This window comes from Lutra lutra, chromosome 11 (assembly GCF_902655055.1).
Source record: "Lutra lutra chromosome 11, mLutLut1.2, whole genome shotgun sequence".
Lineage (NCBI taxonomy): Eukaryota > Metazoa > Chordata > Mammalia > Carnivora > Mustelidae > Lutra > Lutra lutra.
In genome coordinates, this window is record NC_062288.1 from 49094942 (window position 1) to 49113384 (window position 18443).

The 18443-nt window shown below is 33.8% G+C and overlaps 1 long non-coding RNA gene across 1 annotated transcript; it reads left to right on the plus strand.

Annotated features, from left to right (window-relative positions):
- The first annotated feature begins 797 nt into the window (after positions 1-797).
- On the plus strand, positions 798-15672 carry LOC125081164 (uncharacterized). Its single transcript, XR_007121595.1, has 3 exons — positions 798-828; positions 13454-13707; positions 14987-15672. It is a non-coding gene; the product is annotated as an uncharacterized LOC125081164 (long non-coding RNA).
- Positions 15673-18443: the final 2771 nt, after the last annotated feature.

Below are 18443 nucleotides of genomic sequence, written 5' to 3' on the forward strand. Positions count from 1 at the left end.
CGCCTACAACCACGGTTCCGTTTACTGGGAAATATTAACATTTAATATCCCCCAAAGTTCACTAAACATGGGTGCTGCTTCAGATCTCCCTGGTTACAGTCTTGCATCATACAAAATTAGTTAGAAAACTTGCCACTGGTCAATCAGTATGAGCAGCGGCTGGATTTTAATATTGCCACTTACTTGAGGGATGACACTGCTAGGGGCAGAGTCCTTTACACAAGGCAAGCAAGCTGCATCTAATGAACTACAGGACCAGTCAAGTCTTGCCTGGGACATGTGGTGTCAGAAAAGGGTCTCTCACCTATGCTGCCCAGGACCCCAAACATGCCACCAGCAGTGTAACCCCGTTATTTTCATTGTCTCACGAGTCCAGAGGTTGGGGACCAGGTCTTTGAAGTTGTTAATGGGATTAATGAGGACAGCAAACTGGGCCAGCCATCTGGTTTGAATTAGGAAAAAGTATTGATTAATCTTTGAGAAGTGTTCCCCAAGGCAGAACCTTTGCCTCAACCAGTCCCTCAGGCTTCAGCCTATCTCCCCTGTCTGTTAAGCCCTACTGCAGGAGAGTGGCCTCTCAATAAACCTTTACATTTGTGTGAAAGTTTGAATTGTTTTCCATTGCTTTGAGGTGGGATGGGGTGGGGGTGATCAGGAATTCTGAGATTTGTAAGCGCTGCTTTCTTTAACGGAAATTGAGCCCTATTTTGAGGGAAATTGGTTTTGCAGACTTCGTTAAAAAAAAAAAAAAAAGCTAAAACTTTTGTTCACCAGCTGCTCAGCTTTTCAGTCTGGGTCTGAGCTGGAACCTGCTGCAAGCGTTTGACGGTAAGACTTTCTTTGCCGATACGTTTTGGGAATCTAATATTGTTTTAGACTTCGAAAGGGGGTGTTCTTCAGGTTGCACGTTTCTAGGGGTTTTAAGCACTCCCAGGATGGCGTCCAGGGCTTAGATCTTAAGAAAGTTTCTTCCTGCCACTCCCCACACCCTTGGCTCTTTAAGGATAAAAAAAAAAGGAGGGGGTATATTCTTCTAATATGGTCGGAATATTTTTTGAATTTTCATTGTGTTTATGGTTTCAATATGTGCTCTGATATTAAAAGTTGAAGTACAAAGAGCAACACTAAACTTCCCAAACTTGAGTAACTCCTCTATAGAGATTATGGGTGAACGCATTAAAGGCTTTATCCAAAGAGAAATTTAGGCAACCATCTCCATAAACAGTAACCAGAAATATTTACATAATATAATGCTGTCTACTAAAAGCATTGTGGAAAATGTCAGACAAGGCTAACGAAAGATACACTCTATCTACATAGATCAACAAAACATCCATAAAGGTTCCCTTTTGGTTTGCATTACAGTGGTTTAGAGAGAGCAAGTAACTGAAAAATGAATGGATTTGAATTTAACCAGGTAACTAGCAACTAGCAAACACAAACTTTTCATCTCCAGGAGCTGTCAGTTCTCCTTGAACCTGCCCAGTGATTGTGCTGGGTTTTTTCTCACTTACTGTGTCAGATGTTAACAACATGTCCAGAAATTTCTCTACAACCTGCCTCAGTCAGCCTCCTAGAACTATGAGGCTAAAAGACAGGGAATGAAAAGATAGAAAATATTAGAAAAAGAAGGAATCTCTTTGAAAAGTACACAACTAAAACAAAGCTAGCAGAAAAGGTCTTTTAATTGAAGACCCAAAATACACAATATCAGTAAAAATGATGAAGTCTGGATTTTTAATAGAATGCATAATACATGAAAAACACTATCTGAAAAAGTGCGATTCAAGGAAGAAACAAAAATGGTCTTGATGCATTCCAGAATTAAATATTACTTCATTTTTCTCTGAATTTCCAAATATATATTAATCAAAATATAAGTTTTTTCAAAAAAAATTTTTTTCAAAATTTTCATCTCCTAGGATATTTGAAATAAGAAAAAAATACTGAATTTTATTTTCTAGGCCACAGGAAAAGAATTTAAAATGTTCTAACAAGAAAAAGCCCTAACATTCCCTATAATAGCTACTTCAGTGTCCACATCTAATATCCCAATATGTGAGAGATGCCTTTTTACACTTAATGGCTAATTTTATTATGAAACATAGTAAAAATTACAAAATTACAGACTTTTTAATAGCTTTCATTTTAAACTATAAATGGTGTTTATCCTATATTTGTAATATACTTCTATTTTCCTGAAAAACATTCTATTAATACCAATATTTCATGCAGGGCTTTGATACCAAGCAGTGCATTATAACAAGAGCCTGAATATATGAATAACGTAAGCTGCTAGTCTTTTTTAGAAAACATGAAATTATTTTAAGTATGTGTTAGGCTCATTAAATTTGATAAATGTGTACATCTATTATTCCTCTTGCTTAGCAAAATGATATTCAATAGTAAAAGCAGAGATTTTTTAAAATTAAGATTATTTTATTTTAAAGGGACTAAATTAAGCAACCTAAAGAATTTCTTTAATTTTTAAGAATCATGATGCTTCTTTTAGAGCTGCTATTCCTCTGTACATTTGTGACATGAGGTATGATGGGAAAAATATTTAAAATTAAATATGATCTTTAAGCTAAAGATACTATGAACTTTGTCTTGTATTTTATCAGTCAGACAAACTTATCTTGGTAGCATATACTCATGATATACGAATTTAAGTATGGAAAATTAAGCCAAAATTGGGATTTGTCTCTCAAAGTTTTATTGTGCAAAAAAATATTTTTCTGCTACATTTCTCCAAGAAATAAGTTATGTCCCTCAGTTGATACTTCTGAAATTAAAAAATTTGGAAATTTATTAAAAAATGCTAAATAGCCAATGGTAATTTATGTGATTTATGATGCAATCCATATTTTAAAACTAAGGAACTGACTTTCTCCAGGAATTATGCATGGTAATAATTCAAGAGCAATTTTGCTATGGCCAGTGCATGTTATTTGGTGATTCTATATACTTTTACTGATTTTTAAAATAAGTTGCTATTTTTACATAACACTAATTGGTGCTTTCACAATAAAGTTTAATTATGTTTCTACATTACTAAATGAATACCTACAAATTACTTCAAAAAAGTGTAAAGTAATACCCAATATACTGTTTTCCTAACTTCTGTCTCTTCCTACATATAGTTTTATGATTTCTTTCAGAAATTGGTGATTTTCTTCATTCAAGTATCACATAGTAAATAATGCTCAGAAATCTAGCATGAAATACAGATTTTGACTGATTAAATTTATAAAATTTAACAAAAAGTTCAAAATACATGAAATCTTTCATTACTCCAATTCCTTAACACATACATTTTACGAAATTCTAATTATCCTTTTGTGTGTATCTAGGGAGTGTTAAAATTAAGAGACAATGACATGACTACCTTTTCAAGTTTCAAAAATTTCTAAATGAACCTCCTTTTGTCCACCTGTTTCAAAATCAGAATTTTCAACAGTTTCCTTATAATGCACATGGGAAATAATTACATTCAGTTTCTACATTTTCATTTGCATTCACCTTTTTGTTGATAAATGTATGCATCTCAAACTGCCCCCCTGACATATCTACCTATAAGAAGCATAGGCACCTAATGTAAGACAGTTCCATAATGAAATGCTATATATTACATTATATATTCTATACCATCAAATTCAGAAGCATCAAATTTCTATCCACAATTTAAGGGAAATAAACCATTTATTTCTCCTATGCCACAAAAAGCAACGTTATACTTTTAAGTGGACCGAGTTTAGAACAAGTTCATAAATCTCGGAGGGAAAAAAATTCAATCGAAACTTATAGGTAAAACCTTAGTCTTCTGTTTTAAATTTTCCAACTTGAAGAGTTTAACATGACTAATATAATTCTGGCACTATGGTAGGTTATTCTTATGTGTTTTTATTTTTCATGCTTCATCAATTTGTAGCATATTTTATTTTTAAAGTGGTTCTTTCGTTTTGAGCTTGGGTTTATGATTTGAATCACTAAAAAATCTCTGTGTTTTAGCTGTGTTGGTATAGCTCTCCCAAAATATTTAATGGCACACTCTAGTTTTATATGATTCTGACTCAGCAAAGAAACACCAGCTGCCTTTGATATCAACACTTTTGTTTGTAGGAATAAAGGAAAAATGTGTATTTGTGTACCAAACAAAATAGAAAGTTAAGACAAAACACATGCTCTCTTATAATAAAATATTTTAAGGGTTTAATATTAGTACCTTGATAAGCTCAGATTTATAAAGGATTTTGAGAATACAGAGGAATACAAGGGAATGGCCACATGAAAATGGATCAAAATGACATGGAAATGATTAAATGACAACTATCTGCTTATGTCTCACTTGACCAAGGAATTAAAATGACAGAAGCACAAAATAGGCCAATTGAAAACCAGAAGAAGGTGTTTAGTAGATGAAAAGACAGAAATAAGACAAGCTGAAATATGTGAAAAATAATTCTGTATTTGATAATACAAATATGTAATTCACAAGCCACATACACTTATGATAGTGGTAAAAAGATCCCAGGGACAAGTTTTAGTTTAAGTAGAATTTTAAAAAAAGTAATCATGTAGGTTTATGTTTAAATATATATATATTTAATATATATATACTTATATACATATATGCCAAATATGTTTTTGATAAAAGAAATACTAGCAAAACACTGTTATTCTGAGAAATAGTTTCAAGTAATCACATTGCATAATGTGAAAGTTAGGTAAGGTGGGGTCAATGCCTGGACATGTGCAAGCTGCTGAGTGTCTGAAATTCTGAATCACTGCCTTCTTGTCTTACAAATCTGTAACCTGAAACTCATTGTAGTCGATTGTTTTTCTAAATTCTATTTATTTTCAGAGAATGATTTCTGTAAAGTTGGTATAACAGAATATGGGAAAAAAATAAACTAGTTTTTAAAAGGTTTCAGTGGCTGACAAAAAGAAAAAAAAAACACAAACAACTATTGGGCCAACTATTGGGCATCTTTTGAGCACTTCAAAGTACAAGGGATTCCAACAGAACCAAACACTAACCGGAACTCAGAAGGAGTATTAGTTCTGAGCCCAAGCGCCCAGCATAAGGCAATTATTTATACCACCAGCTAACAGTAGTTTCCACCAACTAAGGAGACCTATGATCAAAGTGAAGCTTTCTCTGTATTAGGTAAGAATGTATAAAATACTAGATGCAACTTCTTCAACACAGTGACTGCAGAAGATTCTTCCCTCCTACTTGGCCTATTCATTTTGCATGACCCTTGCCTAATAATCTCAGAGAGGCAGGAACCACCTTGGTCCAACTCCATATTTCTAACGATGGATTCTAGAGGGATAAATAATGAATAGGGAAACAGAACTATGACTAAAAAAGTCAAAACAATCTTGGAACACTTTATGATAAAATACAGTAAAACCTACTACTGATCTTGAAAGTAGGCTACACAGTAATGGGACACCTGACAGTCCTTTCCTCTAATTTAGAGCATCTGTAGTCATCTACAGCAGCAGATGATGATGTGTGCTGGTTACAGTGAGGTTAATGTTTCTGTGGAGACATAGCAAAGTCAATTTAAATCAATTTCACCCATAATCAAATACAGTCACACCTCTACTTATTGAAAACAACTTTACTATTTCCCTGATGTAGTAAATGCAGAGAAATAAAAATGGCACAATTATGAGTTTGCAGGATAATTGTTATATTTTTTTTCCATAGCAGTTCTCATCTGTGGACCATCATTACCTGTCCATAGTTTATAAATTGCCTGGATACCTCCAAGTTTTGTTCTTAGGCAAATCTTGTATCCTATACTGTTCAAGTGAAAATATGATTTGATCAGAGTAGAAACCTGAGTCCCTTTGGATTTTTAAGATCAGATTTTCCAAAGTACGTGGCATATCATCATCTGATCGATTTTGCCAAAGCAGAAGCCCAGGTGGCAACACTTGGAATTGTTCTTTCAGGCCCAAAGACAAACACAAAATTAGAAAACTGTAAAAATCTCCACTGTTCTATGTGTGGTGACAAAGCTGAATGAGTATCTTTTTGAAAGACATAAAGAAGCACACAAAATCTAGTAAATGTTACATTCTGTATATCTGAGGTTGTTGAACTAGATGTTGGTGTTCCTCTTTCTGTAATGTTAAAGACTTGGCCATCCATATGTAGTTCTTTATTTAGACTCATTAAAAAAAAATAGTTAGCAGATGCCATGATCATCTGGCATTTGTGACCAAACGTAATATAGATATGGTTAAAACAAAAAAGTGGGTAAGGTTCCTTGCACTGTACGGGCAATTCCAGTGATCAAAAACTGCTAAATCCTACTTCAGATTAGAAGGCTCATGTCAGCCTCTGCATAAACAGCCTCACTGCCAAATCAGTTGCTCAAGTTAGAAGAACCCATTCCCGACAAGCACCTCCCTCTCTACCACTCCCCAATATGCAATCAGTCATCAAGTAGAACAGTCCCAGTTCTACTTGAATTTTCATTAACCCCATCCTTCTCTCCATCACCAACACTATTACTTTAATTGGGGCCCTCACCCTTCTTGCTTGGATTACACAGGACTCCCCATGTTACCCTACTTGTCCTACACTGCTCTAGCTCCAGAGGCAGGAAGGAGAACTGGTTTTAACCTTAGCTCTGTCACCTTCTAACTCTATGAGTGCATTCACTTATTTACTAATGTAAAAGAATATTGAAATGAACAAATATGACAATGTTGTGAGTGTACCTAAAAGATGCCTAAAACGTGGAATAAATTTTAGATGAATCTAGAGCTACAGTGTTGAATACATCATTATGTGGCTGTTGAGCATTTGAAATGTAACTTATCCAAATTAAGTTATGCTTTAAAAGACTTCACATGAAATTAATTCACGTGATTTCAAAGACTTGAAATTAATAGGCTTTTATACTGATTGCAATTACCTATTGGGTACACTGGACTAAATAAAGTACGTTACTGAAGTTAATTTTCTAGTTTTTAAATATAGCCACTAGAACATTTAAAATTACATATGTGGCTTGCACTGTATTTCTCTTGAATAGCACTGATCTAGAAGATGCCACTAAAATTTTTCTCTCATCCTCCAGCCCCTTGCAAATAGGTACCAAATTATATATCTATATATCAAAATGATGTAGGATCTGAAATATCTCTGTAAGTTGATCCTCTTGACCCCCTGATTAGGAGTTTCACAATGTGGTACCACACATAGAAACCTCCCAAACAAAATCTCAAGGAAACACAGGAGAAATTCCTGAAGTGGCAAAACATCTTATTTGAAGACCCTCAGCTATTCCTTCGTGCATCAGGAGCATCATTATTAACTAACTGTTGATAAGCTTGAAAGAGTTAATTTAGCAATAATCTTTACAAGGAAGAAGAGCCATGTGTATTATCCATGATGGACTAGATGATGTGGTCGCAATGGGTTAACCTCTCTATCTTAAACCTTAACAAGAGTTTAGTTCTTATTCCTACAAACTCTGAACCAAGACAGTTGGCTCTCCATTTAGAAAGTAATTTTGTGAATTAGTCATCTCAGCATGTTTCTCCAAAATATCACGGCAAGGGAAAAGAGATGTGGAGGGTTATACCCCTGGTCTTACATACTTTGATGGAGATGTGATACATTTCAAAGGCCTGTAGGCCAGAACCAAGCCTGATACACTTATAAGGGGCCTGCTACATATTCTGAAACACATGACTATTTTGTGAGCAGTAAACGTTTCTGTCGCATCAGGAGTCAGCAAACTTCAATTTGTTCTTCTTAGGCCTAATTCACACCACTAAACAATATATCCCTGGAGTCTTCTTGGCATCTTATGTTGGTGCTTTCCAGCAAAATATCTGGCACAAACACTCAATAATTATACTCAACAGAGCACTTACGTCTGCATGTTTCACTTTATCATTAGGCTTTAGTACCCATGAAGCTATCAGAAAAGTGTACCTGTACTATAACTACAAAGAAAATTAAACTGATAAATGCTCAGCCCGTCAGTTTTGCTTTTTGTATTTTTTGCTTTAATTTTTGCTCTAGAGCAGCAATCTATTCCTAATTTTCATTGGAATTAGAACATTCATGCCATATATAAAGACAATGGTTCAAATTCTTTGGGGGAATTTACCTTCAAATATCTACAGTCATATTGTGACACAAATCTCTGTAAATGAAATTCATTCACTATCAGATATTGTTATTTTCAATCAATACTGCCCATTATGTAATAGTTCATAGCACAGGCTCTGAAGATGATACCCTGGGTTATGTTTTGTTTTTGTCACTTAATAGCATTTTGATCAGGGCAAGATTAACTTTTTTGTACCTAGGTTTCCTCATCTCTAAATAAAGATATTTATTTCTATAGTTTCACACTGACAAATGATATAAACATGCAAATCAACCTGTCTATTAAGCATAACTATAAAAGACATATTATTGTGACAATTTTCATTATCATCAGTCTTGAAGATCTTGTACTGTCTAAAAAGGAGTCCCTGTAAGAAAATTTGGAAGTATTACTTTTATCTAGCCATTCATTCCATTTTCCCCCCAATTAATACTCTAATAATATCTCATGACGTCTTATCCTAGAACAAAATTCCGTGTTTGTCAGATTAAAAATGTGCTAATGATAACTGCACCTTAATTATCTCAACATTTTGTAAATAATGATCATATATTCAGGCTGTACATTTATCACCTGATTTTTCTATTTCCTTCAAAATATGGTTTAAAAAATCCCTTTTCATCATATAAAACTTATACTGGAATGAGTGACAAAGACTCTTCACTATGGCCAAAAGAACTATTAATAAGAAAAAGGCTACATGACACTGCTTGATTATAGTACCTCGGAATGAATTTATTTGGCACTTTTTATTTTAGGCTTTACTGGATCTAACATTTGTTTCAGAGGTAATGAACACTTCTTTAATAAGACATTTTTAGTAGTATAGTAACAACTGAATTAAGCCTACTCCAGATTCTGTTGAAATGTGTAATTTCCTCACCTCCAAACAATAAGATATAATAGCAATGAAACAATATCCCTTAAAAAAGTAAAACCTAGAACTTAAAATTTAATATCTATGTACTTAACTTATGCTTGATTCAAATATTGGTATATGTAATTTATGCTAAAAGCTAATTGTTACATGGGTAATGTCTAGATACTGCTATATCAACAATATCATCTATACCTGAATAATCTGAGATAGCCATAGTAGATGTATATGAATGCTATCTCTTATTATGCTGACCCAAATGCATTTTTTTCAGAACTGAATCTCTTCCTAGATCCTGAAAGATTTTGTGGTGATTTATATAACAAGATAATTTCACATGAAAATATGAAAATTTTCTAGAGCAGTAAATCTTAATTATCAAATAAATTCTCTTTAAAAAAATTTTTTTATATTTTTATTTTAATGTTTTAAAAAACATTACAGAATTACAGCTCTGTAAAGTGAGAAGTGAAAGCACAGCAGTTATAACAAATATAGGTAAAGGAGACCTGGTCCCACCTGTCTAGTGTTTTCTCTTCACCTACCACAGGTATGTGTGTGTGGCACCTACAAAGAAATAAAGGATTCTAGGGACACAAAGTGAAAAAACGCTCATCTTTAATATATACAATCAGTCCAATAAAATGGCCCCTGAAATGCCGCACCTGTGTTTCCTTGGTCAATTAATTCATGTGAGAGGCATATTCCTGGGGCAAATATTTGAGCCACGTTACTTTCTTTTATTTCAGTCTTCCAGTGTCTAATTATCAATTCCTTTAGATTTTTCTAATTAAAAAAAAAAGGTAAGGCTAGAGTGCCAAAAACTATAAGTGTAGAAATATTTTTAGTGTAGAATACTTGAGTGTTATAATCCTACATTTATCAAGAATCCAAATTAGAAAAAAAAAAGCTGTGAGAAACATCTCCATAAGGTCTGAACAGCACAATGCTATTTAACAGAATCTGTTGTGATGAGTATTGGGTGTTAGGGTTACATATAAGTAATAAATCACTAAATTCTACTCCTGAAACCAGTATTACACCATATGTTAACTAACTAGAATTTAGGTAAAAACTTTAAACAAACAAACAAATAAATAAAATTAAAAGGATCTAATCCCTCTAGAATTCAGTGCTAGAAAAACAGATTATCAGATAGGAAAAGGAGAAAGGACACACACTGCTGAATTATTGAGGAAGAAATATGTATGATCAAGAAATATAAAGTACTACATGCTTGCTTACAACGAAAACACACGTTAAAGTAGACAGCATTTCCACCTACCAAAATGACAAAGTTTAAAAAACAAATTGGCTATGTTGACAAGAACTTAGAGAAATAATACATCTCATACACTACTGGTAAGAGTATACTTAGACAGCCAAGACGAAACTAGCAATACATAAAAGGTTAATTATTGATTCTACACTTTCAGATGAATGTATTCAAAGTTAAGTCAAAATTTGTATATATAATCAGATATATCGAAAAGTTCGTGTGTAACCAAGTCTCAAATATTTATTGTATTGAAAATATATATAAAATAATAAAAACTGATTAAATTCTTTATGGAAAATTATGATAAATACATTGCAACTATTAAAAATCATGTTCTAAAATAAAAGTATAGAAAATCAGTTATGATACAATGCAAGAAGAAAACAGATTACAAACATATGTAAAAGATGATCCAAATATAATCACATCATATATCTTGTTATATCTATATTATATATTTCTTATGTATATTACAGATATCCACATGTGTGACATCAAGATATACTCAGAATGACAACAGCTTAATGTTATCTCTAGTTGGTCTTTAATTTTGACTAATGAATGTGTATCAATTTTATAATCAAGAAAATGACATTTTTATTTCTATACAATTAAAACATGTCCTATGAAGTAGAAAAAGCCTTTGTGGTTTGAATAAACCATATATATGTTAAATAATTCCACTACCTATAGACATAATCATACCATAATTATTGATTGGCTAGTAGCTTATGTCAAATGCAAAGATTATCTTTGCTATATCTCTGCCTTAAAAACTACTGTTCTTCTCTAAGTAACATCCATTGCTCTATAACTTTTATTATTGTGCTATCTCCAATTTGCAACTTATCTGAACCAACTCAAATGTGAAAGATCCAATTGTCTGCCTATGCAGTATGGTGAAGCATATGGAGTGCATTACACCTAAGGCTCAGAGTTTCCGCTGAAGGCTTAGCAGTATCTGGAGTATAAACTAAGGTGTTGTCTTGGACAAATAAAAATCTTAATGGTTTGAGTTATAGTAAATTTGAAACTGATTCTTCTCCCATGTGTGAAAGTAGATTGGGTGGATGGATTTTTTATTTTTATTTATTTTTTTTTGGTGGCAGGGGTGGTGGTGCTGGGGGTTATGGCAAGCTTTAATCTTTAGTGAAGGTCAGAACAGAAGATGTTCTCATATTAAGGTATGACAAGAAAAAGTTCAGGGTATCACATGACACTTTCTATAGTTCAAGAAGCATGAGTTGCTATAGTGTTAAAGCAGAAGTTTACAGAGTTTCAATGTCTTGAGATTTTCAGAGTTCAAAATGTTACCTTTTCTCTTGGTTAATATCATTTTGGGAAGTATGTTAACAATGCAAAATAGCACATTCAAATTTATAACATATAACCAAAGTTTTCTTTCCTTCCTTGATACTGAGCATGCCAAACAAGAAAACACAGTTTAACATCCACTGGCAGTAAAGAAACATCCTCTGTCTTGCTCACCTTCCTCCTTATCCTCCTCTCTCTCTAGTACATGACATAGATACTACTATTGTATCTTTAAAATCAAAATATCCTTGGCATTATCAGAGATTAAAGCAAGTGGAAATACACTGAAACATAAAATTAAAAACAAAACTTAAAGCTGGAAGAAACTTTAGAGCTCATCTAGTTCTAGTCTCTTTGTTTAAAGAAGGATACAAAAAGACTATTGACAACTTATGAATGATTGACAACTTAGGAATAACCCATAAAGTTCTAAACTAAATTAGTAATTGGTTAATGGGCTGTTAGAAAATTTAAATCTCATATAGCTAACCAATATATATTTCAAGGCAACACTGATGTTTGCTACTATTTCATTATCCATTTCAAGCTCATTAAGTGTCATTAATGAACTAAAGAGGTTTCTCTCACTTCTAGGTACATATATTATTAGCTGCAGAAGGAGGAACTATGAATATAAATGACATTCATAAATATAGGAATTCACAAAATCTAGATGAATGTCCCTTGAAAATATTAGCACAGTTCTTTACTTTCTAAAATTTCCAACTGAGGTATAACATGTATTTTTAAAAGTGGGCACGGTTATATTTTGGTGAAAAAATTTTTTTAGGAATTTTTTTTTTTAAAGATTTTATTTATTTATTTGACAGAGAGAAATCACAAGTAGGCAGAGAGGCAGGCAGAGAGAGAGGAGGAAGCAGGCTCCCTGCTGAGCAGAAAGCCCGATGTGGGGCTCGAACCCAGGACCTGGGATCATGACCTGAGCCGAAGGCAGCGGCTTAACCCACTGAGCCACCCAGGCGCCCCTTTTTTTAGGAATTTAAGGTAACAGATCCACTATAGTTCTCCAGCCTTGACTGTACAGATAGAAAAACAAGAAATTTACCAACTGAAGTGTTAATTATTCATCATGAATTTTCCTCCAAATCCCATCAGGCCTGTATCCAGCCAGGCCACAAGTGGCTGTCAAAGCAACATAACTCCTTGCCTTTGCTGAGGACTTTCACGTGGCCCTGCAACGGCCCCCCAAATTGTGACATCACTTACTACTGACACCATCATCAAGCTCATAAATAAGGGCGCATGTATAAGACCACAAAAGCTATCTGATGTGTATACAAAAGGAATTTTTATAATAAAATAATAATGAAAGTGTAATTACTGAAGCCCTTGCAACAGATCACTTGATTAGCATTGATACAAATGCCCCAAATTGATTGTCTTCTACCCCACTGCTCTTATTGCACACACATTTTTAAAAATTTTAAATGCTCATTTTTGGGGGGAACCTGCGTGGCTCAGTCAGTTAAGCTTCCAACTCTTAATTTTGGCTCTGGTCATGATCTCAGAGCCTCGGGATTGAGCCAGCACCAGGCTCTGTGCTCAGTGGGAGATTCATTTGACGATTCTCTCTCTCCCTCTTCTTCAGCCCCTCTCCCTATTTGTCCTCTCTCTCTAGAATGAATAAATCTTTAAAAGAAAAGAAAAAAAATGCTCATTTTTAAATGCAATTTTCCCAGCTGAAAATTTTAAAGAAAATTTTATTTTATATATAATTCAATTACAAAGTTAATTCTGCTGTTAATAATTTGACTCAGAATTTCTAGGTGGTCTCAGTTAATACAGGTTTAGCTTTTTTTTTTTTTTTTTAAGATTTATCTATTTATTTGAGAGAGAGAAAGAGAAAAAGAGCAGGTGGGGAGCAACATAGGGAGACGGAGAGAGAAACTCAAGCTCACTCAAGCTGACTGCAGAGCCTGACCTCATGACTCTGAGATCATTTGAGCGGAAACCAAGAGTAGGATGCTTCAAGAGGGCACCACCCAGACGTCCCCTAACATGTTTACATCTTGAAAGAACTAATCTGAAGATTGAGAAAAGTGGACTACCCTAATTCATATCAAAACGTATGTATAAAATGTTAATACTTTATTGTCCCCTTAAATGTTTAAAAGATTATTCTTTTATTTTGTATTACCAGGGCTAACTAAAAGTAACTGTCCATGAAAGTCTCCTTGCAAATATATATTAGTGAGGAACTATTATGATCTATACTTAAGAAAGGTTAATAGCAAATATTTTCCATTGGCTATAAATTATTACCTCAAAGTCCTATAATTTATTAAAGCATCTAATACTTTAAAAGAACATTTTAATTCATGTTCAAACAAATCATATATAAGGAAACATTTTCTTATAAACATCATTAACCTGTATACTAAGAGGAGTTTTTTCCATGATATCTTGTGCCTATATATTTTATTTATTATAAAATGACAAAATAGAAAAGTTTGTGGGAAAAATTGTGGCTTTAAGTAGAAGAGGTTCAAGATTCCATAGCTACAAACTGTGTGCCAGATGGAGAAAAAAAACACATCATTTTATTTATCTGATAAATGTCAGTAGTTTATCTCTTTTTATTTTGACTTATTTAGCTCCCATTCAAAAAATTTATTATACATGAGAAAGTGCAGCTATGGTAATAGCTTTTTTTGTTTTTTTTTGTTTTTTTTTTTAAAGATTTTATTTATTTATTTGACAGAAAGAGAGATCACAAGTAGGCAGAGAGTCGGGCAGAGAGAGAGGGGGAAACAGACACCCTGCTGAGCAGAGAGACCGATGCGGGGCTCAATCCCAGGACCCTGAGATCATGACCTGAGCCAAAGGCAGAGGCTTAATCCACTGAGCCACCCAGGTACCCCTATGGTAATAGTTTTTGTTTGTTTTGTTTTTAAATACACATGACACAATGATGGAAATATGTGGCTCTAAAATAGCCCATATATTTCAATTTTAATAGGTCAGATGTGGCCTGGGTCCAAAGTTGACTGCAATATATTTGCACACTAAGATCTGCCATCAGCTTGGCATTTCTAAAGGAGGTGTCAAGGATATGAATATAATCCACTTGCTTATTTTTAAAAATTAACATTATTTTGATAATAGGTCTTCACTGAATATTTGAACAAGTGTGACGTGTTCTACATGGGCTGTAGAATCAGACAAAACAAGGACTGAGTTTCTGCTCCACTTTTTACTATCAAATGACCTTGGAGAAGTAACTTAACTTCTTTGAACCTTAGTTTCTTTTCTGTAAATAGAACCACTCTAGTTAGGAATAAATGAGGTTGAGCACATAAAAGACCTATACAGTATTTGCTACAAGATTTTATTTATTTTTTTCAGAGAGTGAGTGAGCAAGTTGGGAAATGGATGGGCAAAAGGAGAAGAGAAAGAATCTTAATAATCTTAAGAAGAACCTTAATCTCCATGACCAGCTCAGAGGCCAACGGAGGGCTCCATCTTATAACCCTGACATTATCACCTGAGCAGAAATTAGGAGCTGGACACTTAACTGACTGAGCCACCCAGGTGCCCCGGTACAAGATTTTAGAAGTGTTTCTTATTAAGAATAATTTTTCTATTTCAGGAACTTCAGATTTGACTATAGTGATATTTTCATTTTAAGGGCATATGTTTACTACAAATGTCCACAATTATTGTGTTCTTAGCATCACAGATTTTGTCAATTACATAATATGCAAAACAATATAAACTATGTGCCAAAATAGCAAATTACACTTTTAATGCAAATGTCAATACTGAGAAGAAATTGTTAACTGAAATAAAATGAGAACCATTTTTTACAATTATGAACACAAGTACTACTAGTTCGTCTGAGACATAATGTACATATAAAGCATATGTATTCTATTACCATGTTTAGTGCAAATGAAAACCATTAAGTTAATTATAATAATTTGATTCTATAGTAAAAAACTCAGGTTAAAAAATGACAACACTGGGGGTGCCTGGGTGGTGCAGTGGGTTAAGCCTCTGCCTTCGGCTCAGGTCATGATCCCAGGGTCCTGGGATCGAGCCCCGCATCGGGCTCTCTGCTCAGCGGGGAGCCTGCTTCCTCCTCTCTCTCTGCCTGCCTCTCTGCCTACTTGTGATCTGTCTCTCAAATAAATAAATAAAATCTTAAAAAAAAAATGACAACACTGTACAGAAGAACGGAATCCCTATAATTATACTGTATGTTAACTAGAATTTAAATAATAACTTAAAAAAAGAAGAAAAAATAAACCTGAAATAAAAATATATTTCTATACATTTCAAAACAGGGATCAATACTTGCTTCAATAGGCACTAAAGGACACACAGATTCTTACATTTGCCAGACTTGGTTATCAACTTTTGTTGGAAATAAATGACAACCAACTAGGTTTTTTTAAAAAAATATTGTTACTGATATATTCTTCTGCTTCACCTTTTTCCACTGGATCTTATTCTTTTATTTTAAATAAATATAAACAATTGTTCATTCTGTACCAAAACATTCCAGTTTTAATTACTAAATACTTTTTGAGTTTAGCTTGGAAATTAACAATCAAATAATTTAAGTAAGAAGGATAAAATAAAATTCCATATAACTCCACAGATGTGCTCAGTCATAAAGGTAATGTTTAAAAAGTATAGAAAGATTCCTGTCCTGAGAAAACATGCTGTATTTTTAATAAGATGAGGTTTATACAGATGAAGCAGATAGGGAATAATATAAGGATATATAAAAACATATATTCTCCTATAATTTGTGAATGTAAAGAAAAAAGGCTTTATGCATTAGGGAGGCTTGCAAAGGCCCCCTTGTAAGAAAATAAAGTAGCATAAATTTAGAGGGAATGTCTATACATTATTTGGGGTGGCAAGTTAGACAGACAGGACTTTTCAACTGATTATATTTTAGTATCAAAGGTGTCCATCCTTCTGGGACCAGGAGAATGTCAAAGATGACAGAATCGGAAGCATTCCATCTAGAGAAGGTAGCAAGTTTTACATTAAATACATGCAACAAAAGCTAATGGTTGATTATTGAAAAGATCTCCTTATTAGACGTACTGGAGCTTCCTTTAGAAATAAGGATAAAAGTCAGGCTTGCTTGCCAAGTGATCACTGAAACTATGATTACGCATGAGCTTTTTAAGGTAATATAAAAGGCAACAATATAAAAATAATAGTTCAGCCTTGTGGTAGTCTCATTCTTAGAAAAGGACTAAAAACCCTAAAGAAGGCTTGAAAGGCTTATCAGATTAATTACCAGAGAAGCAAGTGGCAGACAAGTGCATTACCCTGAAAGCCAAGAGAAGAGAAAAATTCCATAAATGGGTGATGAATAGTTTCAAGCAGAATAGAGCTATTGTGGAAGAAAATACTTGGGGGAAAAAAAAAAGACTAAGAGAAAGATATGGCAATAATGGTTAGCAGCACAGAGAAGGCTTCATCAGAGTAGCAGGGGATCTAGAATGCAATAAGAAAAGATTAAATGGATGCAGTATTTTTCAAAAATCTGTATACGAGCCAGAAAAAAAAAAAAGTGCAGTTATCTAAAGGAGAAGCAGATAGTGGAAGTGTTTTTGTTTGCTTTTTCCTAAGAAAGAAGCAACTTTTTAAAATTATGTTCAGTTAGCCACTGTATAGTACATAATTAGTTTTTGATGTAGTGTTCAGGGACTCATTAGTTAAGTATAACACCCAGTGCTCATCATAGCACGTGCCCTCCTCAATACCCATCACCCTGTTACCCCTCCCCCCCCTCCTCCCCTCTAAAACCCCTAGATTGTTTCTGGGGTTCTCTCATGGTTTGCCTCCCTGTCTCATTTCTCCTTCTTTGGATTTCCCTACCTTCCCCTATGGCCCTTTGTGCTATTGCTTATGCTCCACATATGAGTGAAACTACATGATAACTGTCTTTCTCTGACTGACTTACTTAACATAATCTCCTCTAGTTCCATCCATGTCAATGCAAATGGTCAATATTCATCATTTCCGATGGCTGGATAATATTCCATTGTGTACACGTACCACAAGAAAGAATAAACTTCTAAGAAATTAAAGAAAAAAACTGATTATGTTGCCATCACTTTGCACATATATTTATTGAGTGGGTAATTGAGAATTAGTTGAAAAAGGCAAAAATTATGGAAACAAGAATATTTTTGGAAGTCAGAGAAGGTGACTAGGTGATGAGTTCACTTTAAATGAGGAAAGAGAAGTGTGCCACTTATAAAAATGTATATTAAAAGTTACCATATATTTTCTACACAATGGGATGGGACTGCAGAGTTTTAAAAAAGTATCACTTTTGGGGCGCCTGGGTGGCTCAGTGGGTTAAGCCACTGCCTTCGGCTCAGGTCATGATCTCAGGGTCCTGGGATCGAGTCCCACATCGGGCTCTCTGCTCAGCAAGAAGCCTGCTTCCCTCTCTCTCTCTCTCTGCCTGCCTCTCCGTCTACTTGTGATCTCTCTCTGTCAAATAAATAAATAAAATCTTAAAAAAAAAAAAAAGTATCACTTTGGTATTAAAGAAAAATAAGAATGTATTAATAATAAGGAATATTATTTAGAGGCCTTAGTTTCTCTTTTCCAGGTATATTTCCCTCTCAACCTTACCATTTTAGGATGCTTGTGTTTGATATACAACATTCTTCTTAAGTATTTGCAATGAGGTCTACAATAAATACTATAATAAATAATAAATAATACAATTACTAATTTTATAAGATGTAATAGTTTAATCAAAATAGGGACATCAAGATTCTGACCTATAAGAACTTGGTAAAGAAAATCAACGAAGTAACTC